Source organism: Ornithorhynchus anatinus, chromosome X4 (genome assembly GCF_004115215.2).
Source record: "Ornithorhynchus anatinus isolate Pmale09 chromosome X4, mOrnAna1.pri.v4, whole genome shotgun sequence".
NCBI classification, from domain to species: Eukaryota; Metazoa; Chordata; class Mammalia; order Monotremata; family Ornithorhynchidae; genus Ornithorhynchus; species Ornithorhynchus anatinus.
The window spans coordinates 7495694-7511893 of record NC_041752.1 but is presented as its reverse complement, the minus strand read 5'-3'; positions in this window follow the sequence as shown (position 1 = coordinate 7511893).

Below are 16200 nucleotides of genomic sequence, written 5' to 3'. Positions count from 1 at the left end.
TCTTCCAGACCCACTGGGAAAGGAGGAAGTGTTGGCTTCCTTCTCATTCCCCATTGCTGCTTTCTCTCCATCCCTCCTCCCCCTTCCCTTTCTTTCCCTTCCTTTGACACCCATATCATCCACCTCTACCACCTCTCCAAATTCTAGTAGCTGCCAACTATCTCCCCGCAGCTCCTACTTCCAACTTATTTAACCGTTTTGATCCCTTTCTCACATTCCTTCTCACTTTCTCCATGCACACTTTTATTCCTTGGGGACTTCAATATCCACATAAATGTTCCTGATGACCCTTCTGCTGCCACCTTCTAATGTTCTCTGCTGCCCCAATCATCTTTCTACAGAAACCTTCAGGTCATGTCACCCACCTCCTCAAAAATCTCCGGTGATTGCCTATCCACCTCCATATCAAACAAAAACTCCTCACCATTGACTTTAAAGCTCTCCATCACCTTGTCCCTTCCTACCTCACCTCACTTCTCTCTTCATACAACCCAGCCTGCAAACTTCGCTCCTCTGGTGCTAACTTTCTCACTGTGCCTCGATCTCTACTATCTCACCACCGACCCCTACCTCACATCCTGCCTCGGGCCTGGAATACCCTCTCTCCACAACTCTGCCAGAAAATTACTTTCCCCCCTTCAAAGCTTTATTTAAGGCACATCTCCTCCAAAGGCCTTCCAAGACTAAGCCCAAATTTTCCTCATCTCCCACTCCCATCTGCATCACTCTGACATGCTTCCTTTTCTCTTCCCTCCTTCTTCCAGCCCCACTGAACTTATGTATATATCTGTAATTTTATTTATTTGTATTGATGTCTGTTTATTTGTATTGATGTCAATTTCCCCCACGCCTCCCCTCCCCACCCCAGACTGTGAGCACTTTGTGGACAGGGATTGTCACTCTCCACTGTTGTATTGTACTTTCCCAAGGGTTTAGTACCAGTGCTCTGCACACAGTAAGTGCTTAATAAAGATGGATGGATGGATCAATGAATGAATGAATGAATGAACGGCTAGACACACTCCCTGTCCCACATGGGACTCACAGTCTTAATCCCCATTTTACAAATGAGGTAATTGAGGCACTGAGAAGTCATGTGACTTGCCCAAGGTCACTCTTGAAGACAAGTGGCATAGCTGGGATTAGAATCCAGGTCCTATTGACTCCCAGACCCATGTACCTATCCACTAGATCATATTACTTCCCTAGTCTTGCATTTCCTCCTGCCTTCAGGAAATCTCTATCTAGATATCCTGCTGGCACCTCAAAACTAGCATATCCAAAACAATCTCTGATTCTCCTCGTGACTTTCTCATCTTAGAAAACAAACCTCCTTGTCTCACAAGCCTATAACTTTGGCATTATCCTCTACTCATCCTCAAGCAACATATATGCTCTGTCACCCAATCTTGTGAGTTCTACCTTTATAATATCTCTAGAATCCACCCTTTTGTCCCCATACAAATTGCTATTTTGCTGTTGCAAACACTTATCCTATTACACCTTGATTGCTGCATCAGCCTCCCTGCCTCCTTTCTCTTCCCTCTTCAGTTCATATTTCCAGTTTATACTCTGCTACCCACATCATTTATCTGAAAGACCATTCAGTCCACATCTCTTCACTTCTCAAAATCCCCCAGTGGTTGCACAGCTACTTCCACATAATAATAATAATAACGGTATTTGTTAAGCACTTACTATGTGCTAAGTGCTGAGGTGAGAAGCAGCATGGCTCAGTGGAAAGAGCACAGGCTTGGGAGTCAGAGGTCATGGGTTATAATCCCGGCTCTGCCACTTGTCAGCTGTGTGACTTTGGACAAGTCACTTTACTTCTCTGTGCCTTAGATACCTTATCTGCAAAATGTTCCACTTTGGGGCCACCCACCTTAGGCTTGCAGGCCTGGCCTCCAACACTTTTCGTTCCAGTTTGGGTCTGCCCACTTTTGCCTTCCAGACCTGCCCCCGAACACTGCTCATTCCAGTTTGGGCCCCCCACCTACCCCTTGCAGGTCTGACCAGCAACCGTTCTAGTTCCAGTTTGGGCTACCCAGCCTTTGCCTTCCAGTATCACCTCTCCAGCCTTTTCCTTGCAGGCCTGGCCCCGAAGCCTTCTCATTCCAGTTTGGGCCACCCCACCTTTGCCTTCCAGACCTGGCCCTGAACTCTTCTCGATCCAGTTTGCCCCCCCGCTCCCCTGCCTTTGTTTTCCAGGCTTGGCCCCGAACACTTCTTGTTCCAGTTTGGGTTCCCTCACAAGAACAGTGCTCTGCACATAGTAAGCGCTTAACAAATACCAATATTATTATGATTTCTGCCTTGAAGGAAGTGTAGTCTAGCTGGGGAGACAGTCATAAAATAAAGTAGAGAAAGGAGTAATATGAGAATGGAAAGATGGCTATGTGGATGAGTAATAATACCTATAATACTATAATAATTATCAAGCAATAACAATAACAATTGTGGTATTTCTTGAGCAGTACTATTTACCAGGCACTTTTGATTAATTGTTTGATAACCTGGCAGGGAGGCTGTGGAGTTGTTGACTACTATGTGAAAGTGAGGAATGGGGAGACTATGGAGGGAAATTAGGGGATTAAGGTTTATTTACAGCATTTGGACGAGCACTGGGATAGATACAAGCTAATCAGCCTAGAGATAGTCTATGCACCCCATGGGCTCACAGTCTATCCCTATATTACATATTAGATAACTGAAGCATAAATAATTTAAGTGACTCCCCATGGTTAGATAATGCACATTTAGCAGAGTGGGAACAAGAACAAAGATCCTTCTGACTCCCAAACTCAGGGTCTATCCACTAGGCCAAACTACTGCTCCATGAGTTATTCTCTGTGAGTTATATCTCTGTGAGATATTCTGATCCTTTATGCCCTGAGGATTCATCTCTGCTGCTTTGGATTCCCACACTCTTTATGAGAAGGCCTACTAAATAATTCATGGACATGAGGATCAGAAGGTCGTGGGTTAACAGCCCAACTCTGACACCTCTCTGCTGTGTGACTTTACGCAAGTCACTTAGCTTCTCTGTGCCTCCGTTATCTCATATGTTAAGTGGGGATTGAAACTGTGTACCCTATATGCCACATGGACTTTGTCCAACCCCTCATATAGTACAGAGAGTGGCACATTGCGCTTAACAAATATAAAAAAGTGGAAATATTGCTAGTTGCTCTCTAGAATTCAGTGTAGGCAGTGAAGGGGTGAATGTGGTGTGCTCAACAGCCACCATGGTGATTTATTAGAAATTCCAGAGTCATTGATCTGGTCAGTCATCGATGTCCAGGTCAGTGGATGCCTGGTTCCCTGCAGACCCTTACCTGTCAGGTTGGAGATCTCACCCTCAAGGCATGGGGTACAATCATAGCAGCAGATGGCCTTCCCCTCCAGAGCAGTTTTCCTGAATCCAGGGAGACATCTGTTGCTGCATGTGGAGCGAGGAGGGGTCTGAGCATCAAGAAGGTAAAGGGGAATGTAAGAAGTTCCACTTAAACCTTCCCCGCCTCCCAACTTGCCTAATTCCACTGACAACACTGATATCCTTTAATCTGGAATCTTGAAGTCATCATCTGCTCCGCGCTGGAATTCTTCTCTCACATCCAATCTCCTGCTAGAATCTGCTCATTGTCCCTCAAAACGTTGTTTCTCATCTGGCCCTTTCTGTTCTACCAAACTGCCCCTTTGCTACTGATACTAATATTAGTTACAACATTATAATTATTTATTTATAAAAGGCACACTATGTCTCAAGCAATGTACTAAGTTCTTGGGTAGATCCAACTTATTCAGGTTGAATACAGTCCCTGTGTCACATGGAGCTTACAGTTTTAAGTAGAAAGGAGTCGGATTTAATCATCATTTTACAGATAAAGAAACTGAGGCAGGGAGAAGTGAAGTGACTTGCCCAAGGTTACACAGCACACAAGTAGTGGAGCTGGAGATAGAACTCTGATCCTCTGCCTCCCAGGCCCTTGGACTTTCCATTAGGCCAAATTACTTCTCAATTAAATACTTTAGCCTTTTGACCCATACGATTGCTACAAGAAGACTCCCATCTCAGAACACCTATAGAGAAATGTGAATCGAGAAATGCTGAGCAACCTTAGGGCTTCCACCGCCGCCTCAGAGACATTTGGACCATGAGCCCCAGGACTCTCCTTGCCACTAGCCTTTTGACTTTGATTTTGATCAGGTTGACCCTTAGTCAACACCTGACCCTGGACATCACCCGCTTATTAATAATATTTTATTGTATCATGTTACTATATTACCTCTTTCGCAAGTTATCGTTAATTGTTCTCAGTGCTGCCACCTACCTCTCTGGCCTCACCATGTCCTTCCACCCCCCCTCCTCCCATCAGTCCCTCTCAATCCTCTCCCTCCCCTTCACCTCTCTCGCCCAGCTCTTTCCCGCTCTCTCCTCTGCTTCCTCCCCTCCTCCCTTCCCCGCCCTAGAAAGATAGAAGGGAGGAGAGGTAGGAGGGGGCAAGGTGATGGAGAGCCTTGAAGCCCAGAGTGAGAAGTTTTTGTTTCGCGCCAAGGTTGATAGGCAACCACTGGAGGTTTTTAAGAAGGGAAGTGACACGCCCAGAGCGTTTCTGCAGAAAGATGATCCGGGCAGCGTAATGAAGAATAGACTGAAGAGAGGAGAGACGGGAGAAAGGGAGATCAGAGCGAAGGCTTACACAATAATCCAGCCGGGATATTATGAGAGCCTGTACCAGTAAGATAGCCGTTTGGGTGGAGAGGAAAGGGCGGATCAAGGCGATATTATAAAGGTGAGACCGGCAGGTTTTGGTGACGGATTGGATGTGTGGGGTGAATGAGAGAACAGATAAAGACAATTCCTGCCCAATGACCGGCCAACAGTCTAATCGGGGGAGACAGATGGCAGACCAAAACAGAATGAAACAAAAACAAGACAACATAATCACGATAAATAGAATCAAGGGGATGTACACCTCATTAACAAAATGAAAAGGGTAATAAATAATATATACAAATGAACACAGTGCTGAGGGGAGGGGAACGGGGGAGGGGGAGGAGCAGAGGGTGGAGGGGGAGCAGAGGGAAAAGCGGGGAGCTCAGTCTGGGAAGGCCTCTTGGAGGAGGTGAACTCTCAGTAGGGCTTTGAAGAAGGGAAGAGAGTAGTTTGGCGGAGGTGAAGAGGGAGGGCATTCCAGGACAGCGGTAAGACGTGGGCCAAAGGTTGACGACGGGGTAGGCATGTGCCCCCTGCCTTTGCCTTGCAGGCCTTGCCCTGAACCCTTCTCGTTCCGTGCCTGGCCCCAAAACATTCTTGTTCCAGTTTGGGCCTGCCGCCTTTGCTTTGAAGGCCTGGCCCTCAACCCTTCTCATTCCAGTTCGGGTCCCCCCGCTTTTGCCCTGAAGGCCTGGCCCCAAACCCTTCTCGTTCCACTTTGGGTCCCCCTGCTTATGCCATGCAGACCTGGTCCCGAATCCTTCTCGTTCCAATTTGGGCACATCTGCCTTTGTCTTCCAGATCTGGCCCCGAACCTTCTCTTTCGAGTTTGGGTCCCCCTGCTTTTACCTGTAGACCTGGCCTCGATCCCTTCTCGTTCCAGTTTGGGCCCCCCAGCTTTTGCCTTCCAGACCTGGCCCCGAATCCTTCTCATTCCAGTTTAGAGGTCCCCGGCCTTTCACTTCCAGACGTGGCCCCAAACCCTTCTCGTTCCAGACCTATCCCTGAAGCCTTCTCATTCCAATTTGCCCACCCCCCAGCCTTTGCCTTCCAGACCTGGCCCTGAACCCTTCTCTTTCCAGTTTGGGACCCCTCATCTTTGCCTTGCAGGCCTGGCCCTGAATGCTTCTCCTTCCAGACTGTCCCCGAACTTCCTTGTTCCAATTTGGGGCCCCCATCCTTGCACTTCCAGACCTAGCCCTGAACCCTTCTCATTCCAGACCTGGCCCCGATCCATTCTCATTCCAGTTTAGGTCCTCCGGCTTTTGCCTTCCAGACCTGTCCCTGAACATTTATCGTTCCAGTTTGCCCCCCTCCTCGTCCCCTCCCCCCAACCTATGCCTTCCATTTTGGCCTCTCCAGTCTTTGCCCTACAGGCCTGGCCCTGAACATTTTGCGTTCCATTTTGGGTCCCCTCGACTTTGCCTTTCAGGCTTGTCTTGGACCCTTCTCATTCCAGTTTAGGCCCCTCTGCCTTTGCCTGGCAGAACTGACCCCAATGCTTCTCATTCCTGTTTTGCCCCCACCGCTTTGGCTTGCAGGCATGGTCCCATACCCTTCTCGTTCCAGTTTGGGCCCCCCCACCTTTGCCTTCTAGGCCTGGCCCCAGATGCTTTTCCTTCCAGCCCTGTATCCAAACCCTTCTTGTTCCAGTTTGTGTCCCTTGCTTTTGCCTACCAGACCAGGCCCGAACCCTTCTCATTCCAGTTTGGGTGCCCCAGCCTTTGCCTTGTAGGCCTGGCCCCGAACACTTCTCTCCAGGCCTGGCCCCGAGCCCTTCTTTTCTACTTTGTGTCCTCCCACTTTTGCCTACCAGACCAGGACCAAACCCTTCTCGTTCCAGTTTGGGGCCCATGGCCTTTCACTTCTAGACCTGGCCCCGAAAGCTTCTTGTTCCAGACCTGGCCACGAACCCTTCTCTTTCCACTTTGAGCCCTGGTCCCGAACTCTTCTCGTTCCAGTTTGGTCCCCCCACATTTGCTTTCCAGACCTGGCCCCAAACCTTCTCGTTCCAGTTTGGGGACCTCCGTCTTTGCCTTCCGGATCTGGACCAGGACCCTTCTTCCAGTTTGGACCCCCCTGCCTTTGCCTTGCTGGCCTGCTACCCAACCCTTCTCCTTCCAGTTTGAGTCCTCTCGCTTTTGCCTTGCAGGCCTGGCCACTAACACTTCGTGTTCCAGTTTGGGCCACGTCACCTTTGCCTTCAAGACCTGACCTCAAACCCTTCATATTTCAATTTGGGACCCCCCTGAACTTGCCTTGCAGGCCTGGCTCCAAGCCCTTCTTGTTCCAGTTTGAATCCCCCTGCTTTTGCCTTTCAGTTTTGGCCCCGACCCCTTCTCGTTCCAGCTTGCCTTCCAGTTTTTCCCCACTCAGCCTTTGCCTTGCAGGCCTGGACCCAAACCCTTTTTGTTCCAGTTTGGGTCCCCCCACTTTTGGCTTGCAGGCTTGGCCCCAAATCCTTCTCTTTCCAATTTGCCCTGCCACCTCCCCGGATTTTCCTTCCAGACCTGGCCCTGAACCTTTTGTGTTCTAGTTTGGGAACTCTGCCTTTTCCTTCAAGACTTGGCCACCCAGCCTTTGCCTTGCAGGCCTTTCCCCGAACCATTCTTGTTCCATTTTGGGACCCCCATCTTTGCCTTCCAGACCTGGTCCCGAACGCTTCTCATTTCAGTATGGGCCCTGCCTTTGCCTTCCAGGACTGACCCCGATCCCTTCTTGTTTGAGTTTTGGCCCCCCACCATTGCCTTCCAGACCTAGCTCCAAATTTTTCTGTTCGAGTTTGGGTCCCCCTGCCTTTGCCTTGCAGGCCTGGCCCCTAACCCTGCTCCTTCCAGGCCTGGCCCCAAGTCCTTCTTCTTCCAGTTTTGGTCCCTCCTCCCATTGCCTTCCAGACTTGGCCCCAAACCCTTCTCGTTCCAGTTTGGACCCCTCCATTTTTGCCTTGCAAGACTAGCCCTGGACACTTCTCATTCCAGATCTGGTCCCAAACCATTCTTGTTCCAGTTTGGGCCCCCAGCCTTAGTCTTCCAGACCTGGCCAAGAACGCTTGTCATTCCAGTTTGAGTCCCCCCACTTTTGCCCTGCAGGCCTGGCCTGGAACCCTTCTCGTTCCACTTTGGGTCCCCCCCTTTTGCCTTCCACACCTGGCTCTGAACCCTTCTCGCTCCAGTTTGGGCACCTCCGCCTTTGTCTTCCAGACTTTTCACCAAACACTTCTCATTCCAGTTTGCCCCCCCTCTTCCCCCCACCTCGCCTTTGTCTTGCAGGCCTGGCCCCAATCGCTTCTGGTTCCAGGCCTGTCCCCGAACCCTTCTCTTTCCAGTTTGGGCCCCCCAGCATTTGCTTCCATAGCTTGACCCCCCCAGCCATTGCCTTCCAGGCCTGGCTCCAAGCACTTCTCATTCCCAATTTGGGTCCACTGCCTTTGCCTTCTATACCTGGCCCCAGACCTTTTTTGTTCCAGTTTGGGTCCGTAGGATTTTGCCTTGGCAGGTCTGGTCCCTAACACTTCTCAGTCCAATTTTGGGTCCCCCCACTTTTGCCTTGCAGAACTGGCCCTGAAACCTCTTTCCAGTTTGGGCCCCCGGCCTTTGCCTTCTAGACCTGACCCTGAATCCTTCTCATTCTGCTTTGGCCCTCCCCACTTTTGCCTTGCAGGCCTGGCCCCCAACGCTTCTCGTTCCAGTTTGGGTCCCCCCACTTTTCCTTGGAAGGCCTAGCTCTGAACCCTATTCTTTCCAGTAGGGGCCCTCCAGCCTTTGCCTTCAAGGCTTGGACTCCCAGCCTTCGCCTTCCAGGCCTGGCCCCAAACCCTTCTCGTTGCAATTTGGACACACAGCCTTTTCCTTCCAGTTTTGCTCCCCACCTTTGCCTTCCACCCCTGGCCCCGAAACCTACTTCCAGTTCGGGCACCCCCACCTTTGCCTTCAAGACTTGGCCTCCCAGCCTTTGCTGTGCAGGGCTGCCCTTGAACCCTTCTCCTTCTAGTTTGGATCCCCTGGCTTTTGCCTTGCAGGCCTGGCCCCAAATCCTTCACGTTCCAGTTTCAGCCCCCCACTTTTAGCTTCCTAACCTGGCCCCATACCCTTCTCATTGCAGTTTTGGCCCCCCTGCCTTTGTCTTATAGGCGTGTCCCCGAATTCTTCTCGTTCCAGTTTGGGCTCCCCTGCCTTTACCTTGCAGGCCTGGTCCCGAACCCTTTCCATTCCAGTTTGGGTCTCCCCACTTTTGCCTTACAGGCATGGACCTGAACCCTTCTTGTTCCAGTTTGTGCCCCACTGCCTTTGCCTTCCAGACCTGGCCCCGGATCCTTCTCATTCAAGTTTGGTCTCCCCGTCTATTCCTATCAGGCCTGGCCCCCAACGTTTCTCGTTCCAGTTTGGGTCCCCCCAGCCTTTGCCTTCCAGGCCTGGCCCCGCACCCTTTTCATTCCAGTTTGAGTCCCTCCGCTTTTGCCTTGTAGGCCTGGCCCAGAACGCTTCTTGTTCCAGTTTCGGCACCCCACCTTTGCCTTCCAGGTTTGCTACCCCTCAGCCTTTGTCTTGAAGACCTGGCCCTGAACTCTGCTCAATCCAGTTTGTGTCCCCCTGCTTTTGCTTTGTAGGCCTGGCCCCAAACCCTTCTCTTTCCAATATGAGCCCCCAGCCTTTTCCATTCAGACCTGGCCCCAAACGCTTCTCTTTCCAGCTTGCGCCCCCACCCCCACCCCTTTGCCTTGCAGGCCTGGTCCACAACCCTTCTCTTTCCGATTTGGATCCCCCGACTTTTGCCTTCCAGTTTTGCTCACCCAGCCTTTGCCTCACAGGTCTGGCCCCAAACCCTTCTTGTTCCGGTTTGGGCCTCCCAGCCTTTGCCTTCCAGGCCTGGCCCCGAACTCTTCTCTGTGCTGTTTGGGCCCTCCAGCCTTTGCATTCGAGGCCTGGCCCTGAACCCTTCTCGTTCCAGGTTGGACCCCCCAGGCTTTGCCTTGCAGGCCTGGTCCCCAACACTTTTCTTTCCAGTTTGTACCCCCTCACTTTTGCCTTTCAATTTAGGCCCCCGCCTTTGCCTTTCAGACCTAGCCCCGAACCCTTCTCGTTGCAGCTTTGACACCCTTGGCTTTGTCTTCCAGGCCTGGTCCTGAGCCCTTTTTGTTCCCGTTTGGGTCCCCCCAGCTATTGCCTTACAGGTCTGGCCCTGAACCCTTCTCGTTCCAGTTTCAGCACCCCACCTTTGCCTTCTAAGTTTGCCCCCCCCCTTCAACCTTTGCCTTGCAGGCCTGGCTCCAAACTCTTCTCTTTCCCGTTTGGGTCCTCACGCTTTTGCCTTGCAGGTCTGGCCCCGAACCCTTCTCGTTCCAGTTTGGGCACCCCGACTTTGCCTTCCAGACCTGGCCCCGAACTCTTCTAGTTACAGTTTGGGACCCCAAGCCTTTGCCTTCCAGGTCTGGCCCCAAACCCTTCTCATTCCAGTTTGGGCCCTCGCCACTGTGTTCCAGACATGTCCCCGAACCCTTCTCATTCCAGTTTGTGCCCCCTTAACTTTGCCTTCCAGATCTGGCACCGAACCCATCTGGTTCCAGTTTGCCCTTTCTCCAAAGCCTTTACATTTCAGACCTGGCCCCGAACCCTTCTCGTTCCAGTTTGGGTTCCTCCGCATTTGCCTTGCATGCCTGGCCCCAAACCCTTCTCGTTTCAGTTTGGGCTCGCCTACCTTTGCCTTCCAGACCTGGCCCTGAGCCCTTCTGGTTCCACCTTAGGTCTCCCCTCCACTGCCTTCCAGAACTGACCATGAAACCTTCTTGTTTCTACATGTCTAAAACTGAGCTCCTTATCTTCCCTCCCAAACCCTGTCTTCTTCCTGTCTACCCTGGCACTGTGGACGGCATGACCATCCTTCCCGTTTCACCGGCACCTTGTTGTCATCCTTGACTCAGCTCTCTCATTCACCCCAACATCCAATCTGTCACCAACACCTGCCGGTCTCCCCTTTACAATATCGCTAAGATATGCCCTTTCCTCTCCATCCAAATGGCTATCATGCTGGTAGAAGGTCTCATAATATCCTGACTGGATTATTGTGTCAGCCTCCTCTCGGATCTCCCTTCCTCCTGTCTCTCCCCACTCCAGATTATTCTTCATTTCGCTGCCTGGATCATCTTCCTACAGAAAGGCTCTGGGCATGTCACTCCCCTCCTCAAAAACCTCCAGTGGTTGCCTATCAACCTCCGCATGAAAAAAAAAAACTCCTCACTCTTGGCTTCAAATCTCTCCATCACCTTGCCCCCTCCTACCTCACCTCCCTTCTCTCTTTCTACTGCCCACCCCGTACACTCCGCTCCTCTGCCACTCACCTCCTCATGGTCCTCCCTTTACGCCTGTCCCGCCATCGACCCCTGGCCCACTTCCCAAGCCACTCAACTTCTCTGTGCCTCAGTTACCTCACCTGTAAAATGGGGATTAAGACTGTGAGCCTCACGTGGGAAAACCTGATTACTTTGTAACTACCCAGCGCTTAGCGCAGTGTGTGCCACATAGTAAGCACTCAACAAATATCATAATTATTATTACTATCATTATTATAATTATCAGAGGGAAGAGCTGCAAGAACCCAGACTGGAATAGTGCCCTGGAAAGAGATCTAAAGACTGAAAAACACAGCTGGGAAGGAACCTAAATTGGAATAATCACGTAGTTTTGTTAGAGATCTTTTGTCCTTGTACTTTTGTTGCCTACCATGTATTCTATTTATGTTTCATCCTATGATAATAATTGCTTTTTTCTCTCCTAATTCCCATATGTTCTTTATTCCCTTACTCTTACAAATTCCCTTACAATTTAACGCAGTTGGTCAAGAAAATCAATAGATGTGTGGAAAAGATAATAGAGTTCAAATATTGCTTAATCTGAACAAAACATATAGGAAAATAAATGTATAAATATGTATTTAACACCACAGCAATCTCCCCTCCATTCTATCCTGGCGCTGCAGACTCAGCAGTACCAGCAGAGTGATCTCGAGGTGACTCTTAACCCACCCTGGTTTCATTCTGGTACCTGCAGCCCCATCCACTACAGAACCTGCCCTACAATGAACTCTGCTTTGCAGATCGTGGACGAGATTTTACGAGGAAATATCGAGAACATATTATTCACTGTCATTTTCTTCAATATTCCATTTAAATACTAGGGCATCGTATGGACTTCTGAACGTGGTAAATTGAAACAAATTCACAAATATTATTTAAACAGTTTCATGTGATAGAGAAACGGTCCTGATCAATTCCAAATACTGTGAGACATGCTCCTTTTCCGAGTACCCCATTCTGATTGCTTTCCCTATTCACCAAGATTTCCAAAGCATAATTTCACACCAGGCAGCTTTGACATTGCTTAATCAGCTTTCCTGGTACAAATCAGCCTGCCATAATCCCTGCCCTTCCCTGTTTCCCATTTCTCAGCAGTGCGTCCTGCAGATTCCAGGTTTGGCTTTATTCATGATTTTCCCACCCAAATCACTTTCTGATCTTGTGCTAGTCACTGGTCCCAATGGAAGAGATGGCAGAGTCAGGCCAGGGCAGAGACCCTGGAGCATGGAAGCCACAAGGTCTTCCCATCTTTTTGGAAGAGTGTGCTCATCCTCAGGTCACGGGGTCATTGCACCTAGGAACCCTCGGTTCTTCCCATTATGCTGAAGTAATTCCCCTCGTGGCAACCAAAATAGAAGGACCAGTCCCTTTTCCCCACACGTCGATGTGCAGCAAAAGGGCCAGACCTCCTTTTCCATCTCCTTCTGCACAACAAAAGAGCCCGAGAATCAGTGGTTACCGCTCCGTTGTTCCCCATCCCCGGGGGAAATAATTCAGGGACCAGGACTCCATCCCAGTAAAGGGATTTCCAGTTTCTCCCTCTTTGGGTTGTCCCTGCCTAACAAGCACACAAATATTTCACACCAGACTCATCTCCCAGCAAATTACTGAACCAAAGGAGCAGAGGAAAGGCAGGAAACGTCGAACTTATCAGAGAAACAAACTGAGCTCTGTGCAGATTTTCCCGAGTCGTTCTTGACAGTTTGGTCTTAAAATTCATCTGACAACATAACTATGGGAAACTGGAGAATTTCTCCCAAAGAAGTAGCTGTTTCCAGACCTCTATGTGTGGGGAGAGATTAAGGGGGCGTCTAGTGCATTAGGACAGTGTTTAGGACTAAGCAGAAATGCCCTATCTGGGGGAACTTGTGGAATCAGATGACGTTGGCCATGGCAACAGACAAGGTCGACCTGATTCCCCCGATGCCGGCTACCAGCTTGTGCCTCCCCTGGCAGCTGTAATTGGGAACTGTCTGCCCCACTCCCGAGAGCAGTACCAGGACTGCTCGACGGCCAGCTTCTCCCGGAATAAGGTATCATAGAGATGGAATTCCAGGGAGACGTTGAGCAGGAGGCTGGGCTCCTTGTTGATCTGCTCCACGGCAAACCCCAGGGCTAGGACGTGCTGGTTTTGTTTGGAGACGTGGCTATAAGGAATGGGGGAGAGATTTTTCTCAGCTCTGTTCCAGGTACCTTTGGAGAATGGACTTGGAGAATAGGGACTGAGATCTGGGGACTGGGAATATCAGGGTTGAAAGTTATTGGGATCTGGGAAGTAAGTGGCTGGAGGCGTTGGATGCTGCAGTCTTTGTTCCTTGAGCAGAAGTAGTCTGTTCTTCCTGTGGGGGAAAGTGAGACATCTCTGCCTCACTAACGAACCAGTCCAGAGAGAATGGAGAAAAAAACAGAATGAGCTGCCAGAACTTTTTTCTGCTCTCTGGCACTAAAAGTCAATTAGGTCCGGGAAGAACAGAGAAAAAAACCAAAGGTAGAGGGGCTATGGAGCGGGGAAATACCTCGGCAAATTGCTCAGGGAAAGCAGCAACTGTGACAGTCAAACCTTGCCCCAGCCCCTCTCTCGACAACAGAAAAACCTCCCTGTTCATGCCTACCCAATCGAAACTTCACACGGACATTGAATCAGTGCAAATGACACTTACGCAAAGTTCCTATCGAAATAATGAAGATATCTATCAAAATCTGACAGATGTCCCTCAAACACATTCAAAGCTAAGAGCGCTCCGATCACCAGGTCCCCATCTTTGTAGTAGCCCAGTGAGTAGCCCCTAAGCAGTGAACACTGGTTCCCGGACAGAGAGACCGGAGATGTCACTAGCCACAACCAGAACAGTCGCAGCCAAAGAAGCTGCAGCAGCATCAGGACTGAGTCTCCCGGTCCCAGAGCTGTAGCCCTGAGCATGTCCTGAGCTGAGGACGATGCTGAGCCCCAGTCCACCTTGCTTGTCTGGTCGATTAAGAAGGGATGATTGCTGCTAGCAGAAATGTCCCCCTGAAGGAGGCGGCATAGTCTCTCCCTGACCAACAACCCGAGTCCTAGCCAGCCCCAACTAGGAGCCGTTTGGTGAGATTTTATGGACTCTGTGATGATATTGCTTGAGGAGACTTTCCCAGAGGCTCCAAATTTCCCTGATATGGAAATGCAAGAAGACCCCCCCATCCCCACCCCTTCCCTCCCTCCCCTCCCTTCTGCACAAGAATACCCGTGCTCTTACCAACTCTCGGGATTGTCTCTGTCTAGAAGACCAGCACCTGGGTCCATGCTTCTATTTCCAGCTGCCTTGCGACCAAATAAATTTCCCTCCTTTTCCTCACCTCTTCCATGCTACTCTGAAAACTCCAGGGATTCAGAAATGGAACCTGTCTGATCTCACACTGAGTTGTGCCCCTGGTTCCGGTAAATGGAATTTTGTTCCAGTCTCATTATCACCCCCCAAATAACGAGGTCCAACCAGCATGAAAAAAGCCAAGAAAGAGAAGCAAAATTCCTTCCATCTTTTTGTGGAATTAATGTGCGGGCACCATCAACAGTCTGGCTGGAGTTGGGATGCTTAGATGACAGCCTAAGGTGGAAGGGAGGGTTCTCTCTGAAAGTGAAGAAATTTGGGAATTTACAGTCAAAGGTTTATGTCAAAACAAAGCAACAGAGTGCAGTAAAAGCGCCACTGACAAAAACTGGAAATTTAAATTGTAGGCTACAGGTGTCAAAAATGATCTCTGATGGAATTTTAACTTGTTTTCCTGAGATTTGATTTACACTCAAGCTAGTCTTTCGGGGAGCCTCTCTCTCTACCATTGAGAATCTTTTGTGGGGATTTTAAAAACCTGCTTCATCAGCCTCATCTTTTTGTCAAGTGATGATTTCCATAGTTTCTGTGGAATCCTTCATTTTGGTTGCCCAATCCATTCGGGACCTCTGTCCTGCCTTCTCTACCTACTCCTGACCTGATCATTCTAAGTCCAGTTAGTACTTTTATCAGCTTCTTTATTGCCTACTTCAGTGCCTGGGGTCATACTTTTGTCAGCCTTCTTATAGCTAAGTTCTGCTCTTATCTACGGTCTTCAAACTTCCATTTAGGTTTCTGTTGCATTATTGGACTACTAAATCTAGCCCAAGGCGGGGTTCAAGGAGAGCTGGGTAGAATCAGAAAATTCCCTAAAAGGAAGCTAGTAGTGAGTACTGCAGAAATTATCACTTGCAAATGAGGAGAGGCTAGTGAAGCAGCTGTTTTAATTCCCTGAATTTTTCACATTACTTATGCATAGAGAATGCCTGACACATTTTTAGGATTTCTGTAGGAGACCTTCTTTTATCCCCTATGGAGGCATGGAATCCAGGCTTTTTTAGTACAGTCTCCAGAACCTATTGTGAGTCATGGTCAATATGTTAACACTACTGACACCTACCCGCTTTGGATCCTGCTCCCTCCAACATTGCTGTAGAAACAGTCTCTTATAATGTAACAAAGCATTAGATCATATTTAGAATTCACTCATGCCCATCTCGGCCATATTCCCATGCATATGAAAAAGATTTCACTACTACTAGCAATGGTGATATCAGTAAGCGGGGGAGAGGGCAGAACAAATGAAGGGAATGGATACTAACAGATGAGTCTTGAAACTACCGTATAGGTACTTTAAGAGAAGGCCATAAGAGCCTGGAGAAAAGAAATGAAGATCTGGTAGTGTAGTAACGGTGTTTATTAAACATATGTCTTGGAGTGAGAACAATTCTTTATGCCAAGTTGATATAAAAACTAAACAAGCATAAATACAAATGAACAGACTAATGCACACACCCGAGCCCACAAAAGCCTCGCTGTTTAGGTTGAGGAAGATGGGCTTTAAAAATGAGAAATATAATACAATCCATTGAGCAGCAAACAGTGGCAATCCCAGGAGAGGAATCGGTTCATTCATTCATTCATTCATTCATTCATTCATTCAATAGTATTTATTGAGAGCTTACTATGTGCAGAGCACTGTACTAAGCGCTTGGAATGTACAAATCGGCAACAGATAGAGACAGTCCCTGCCCAGTGACGGGCTTACAGCCTAATCGGGGGAGACAGACAGACAAAAGCAATAGCAATAAATAGAATCAAGGGAA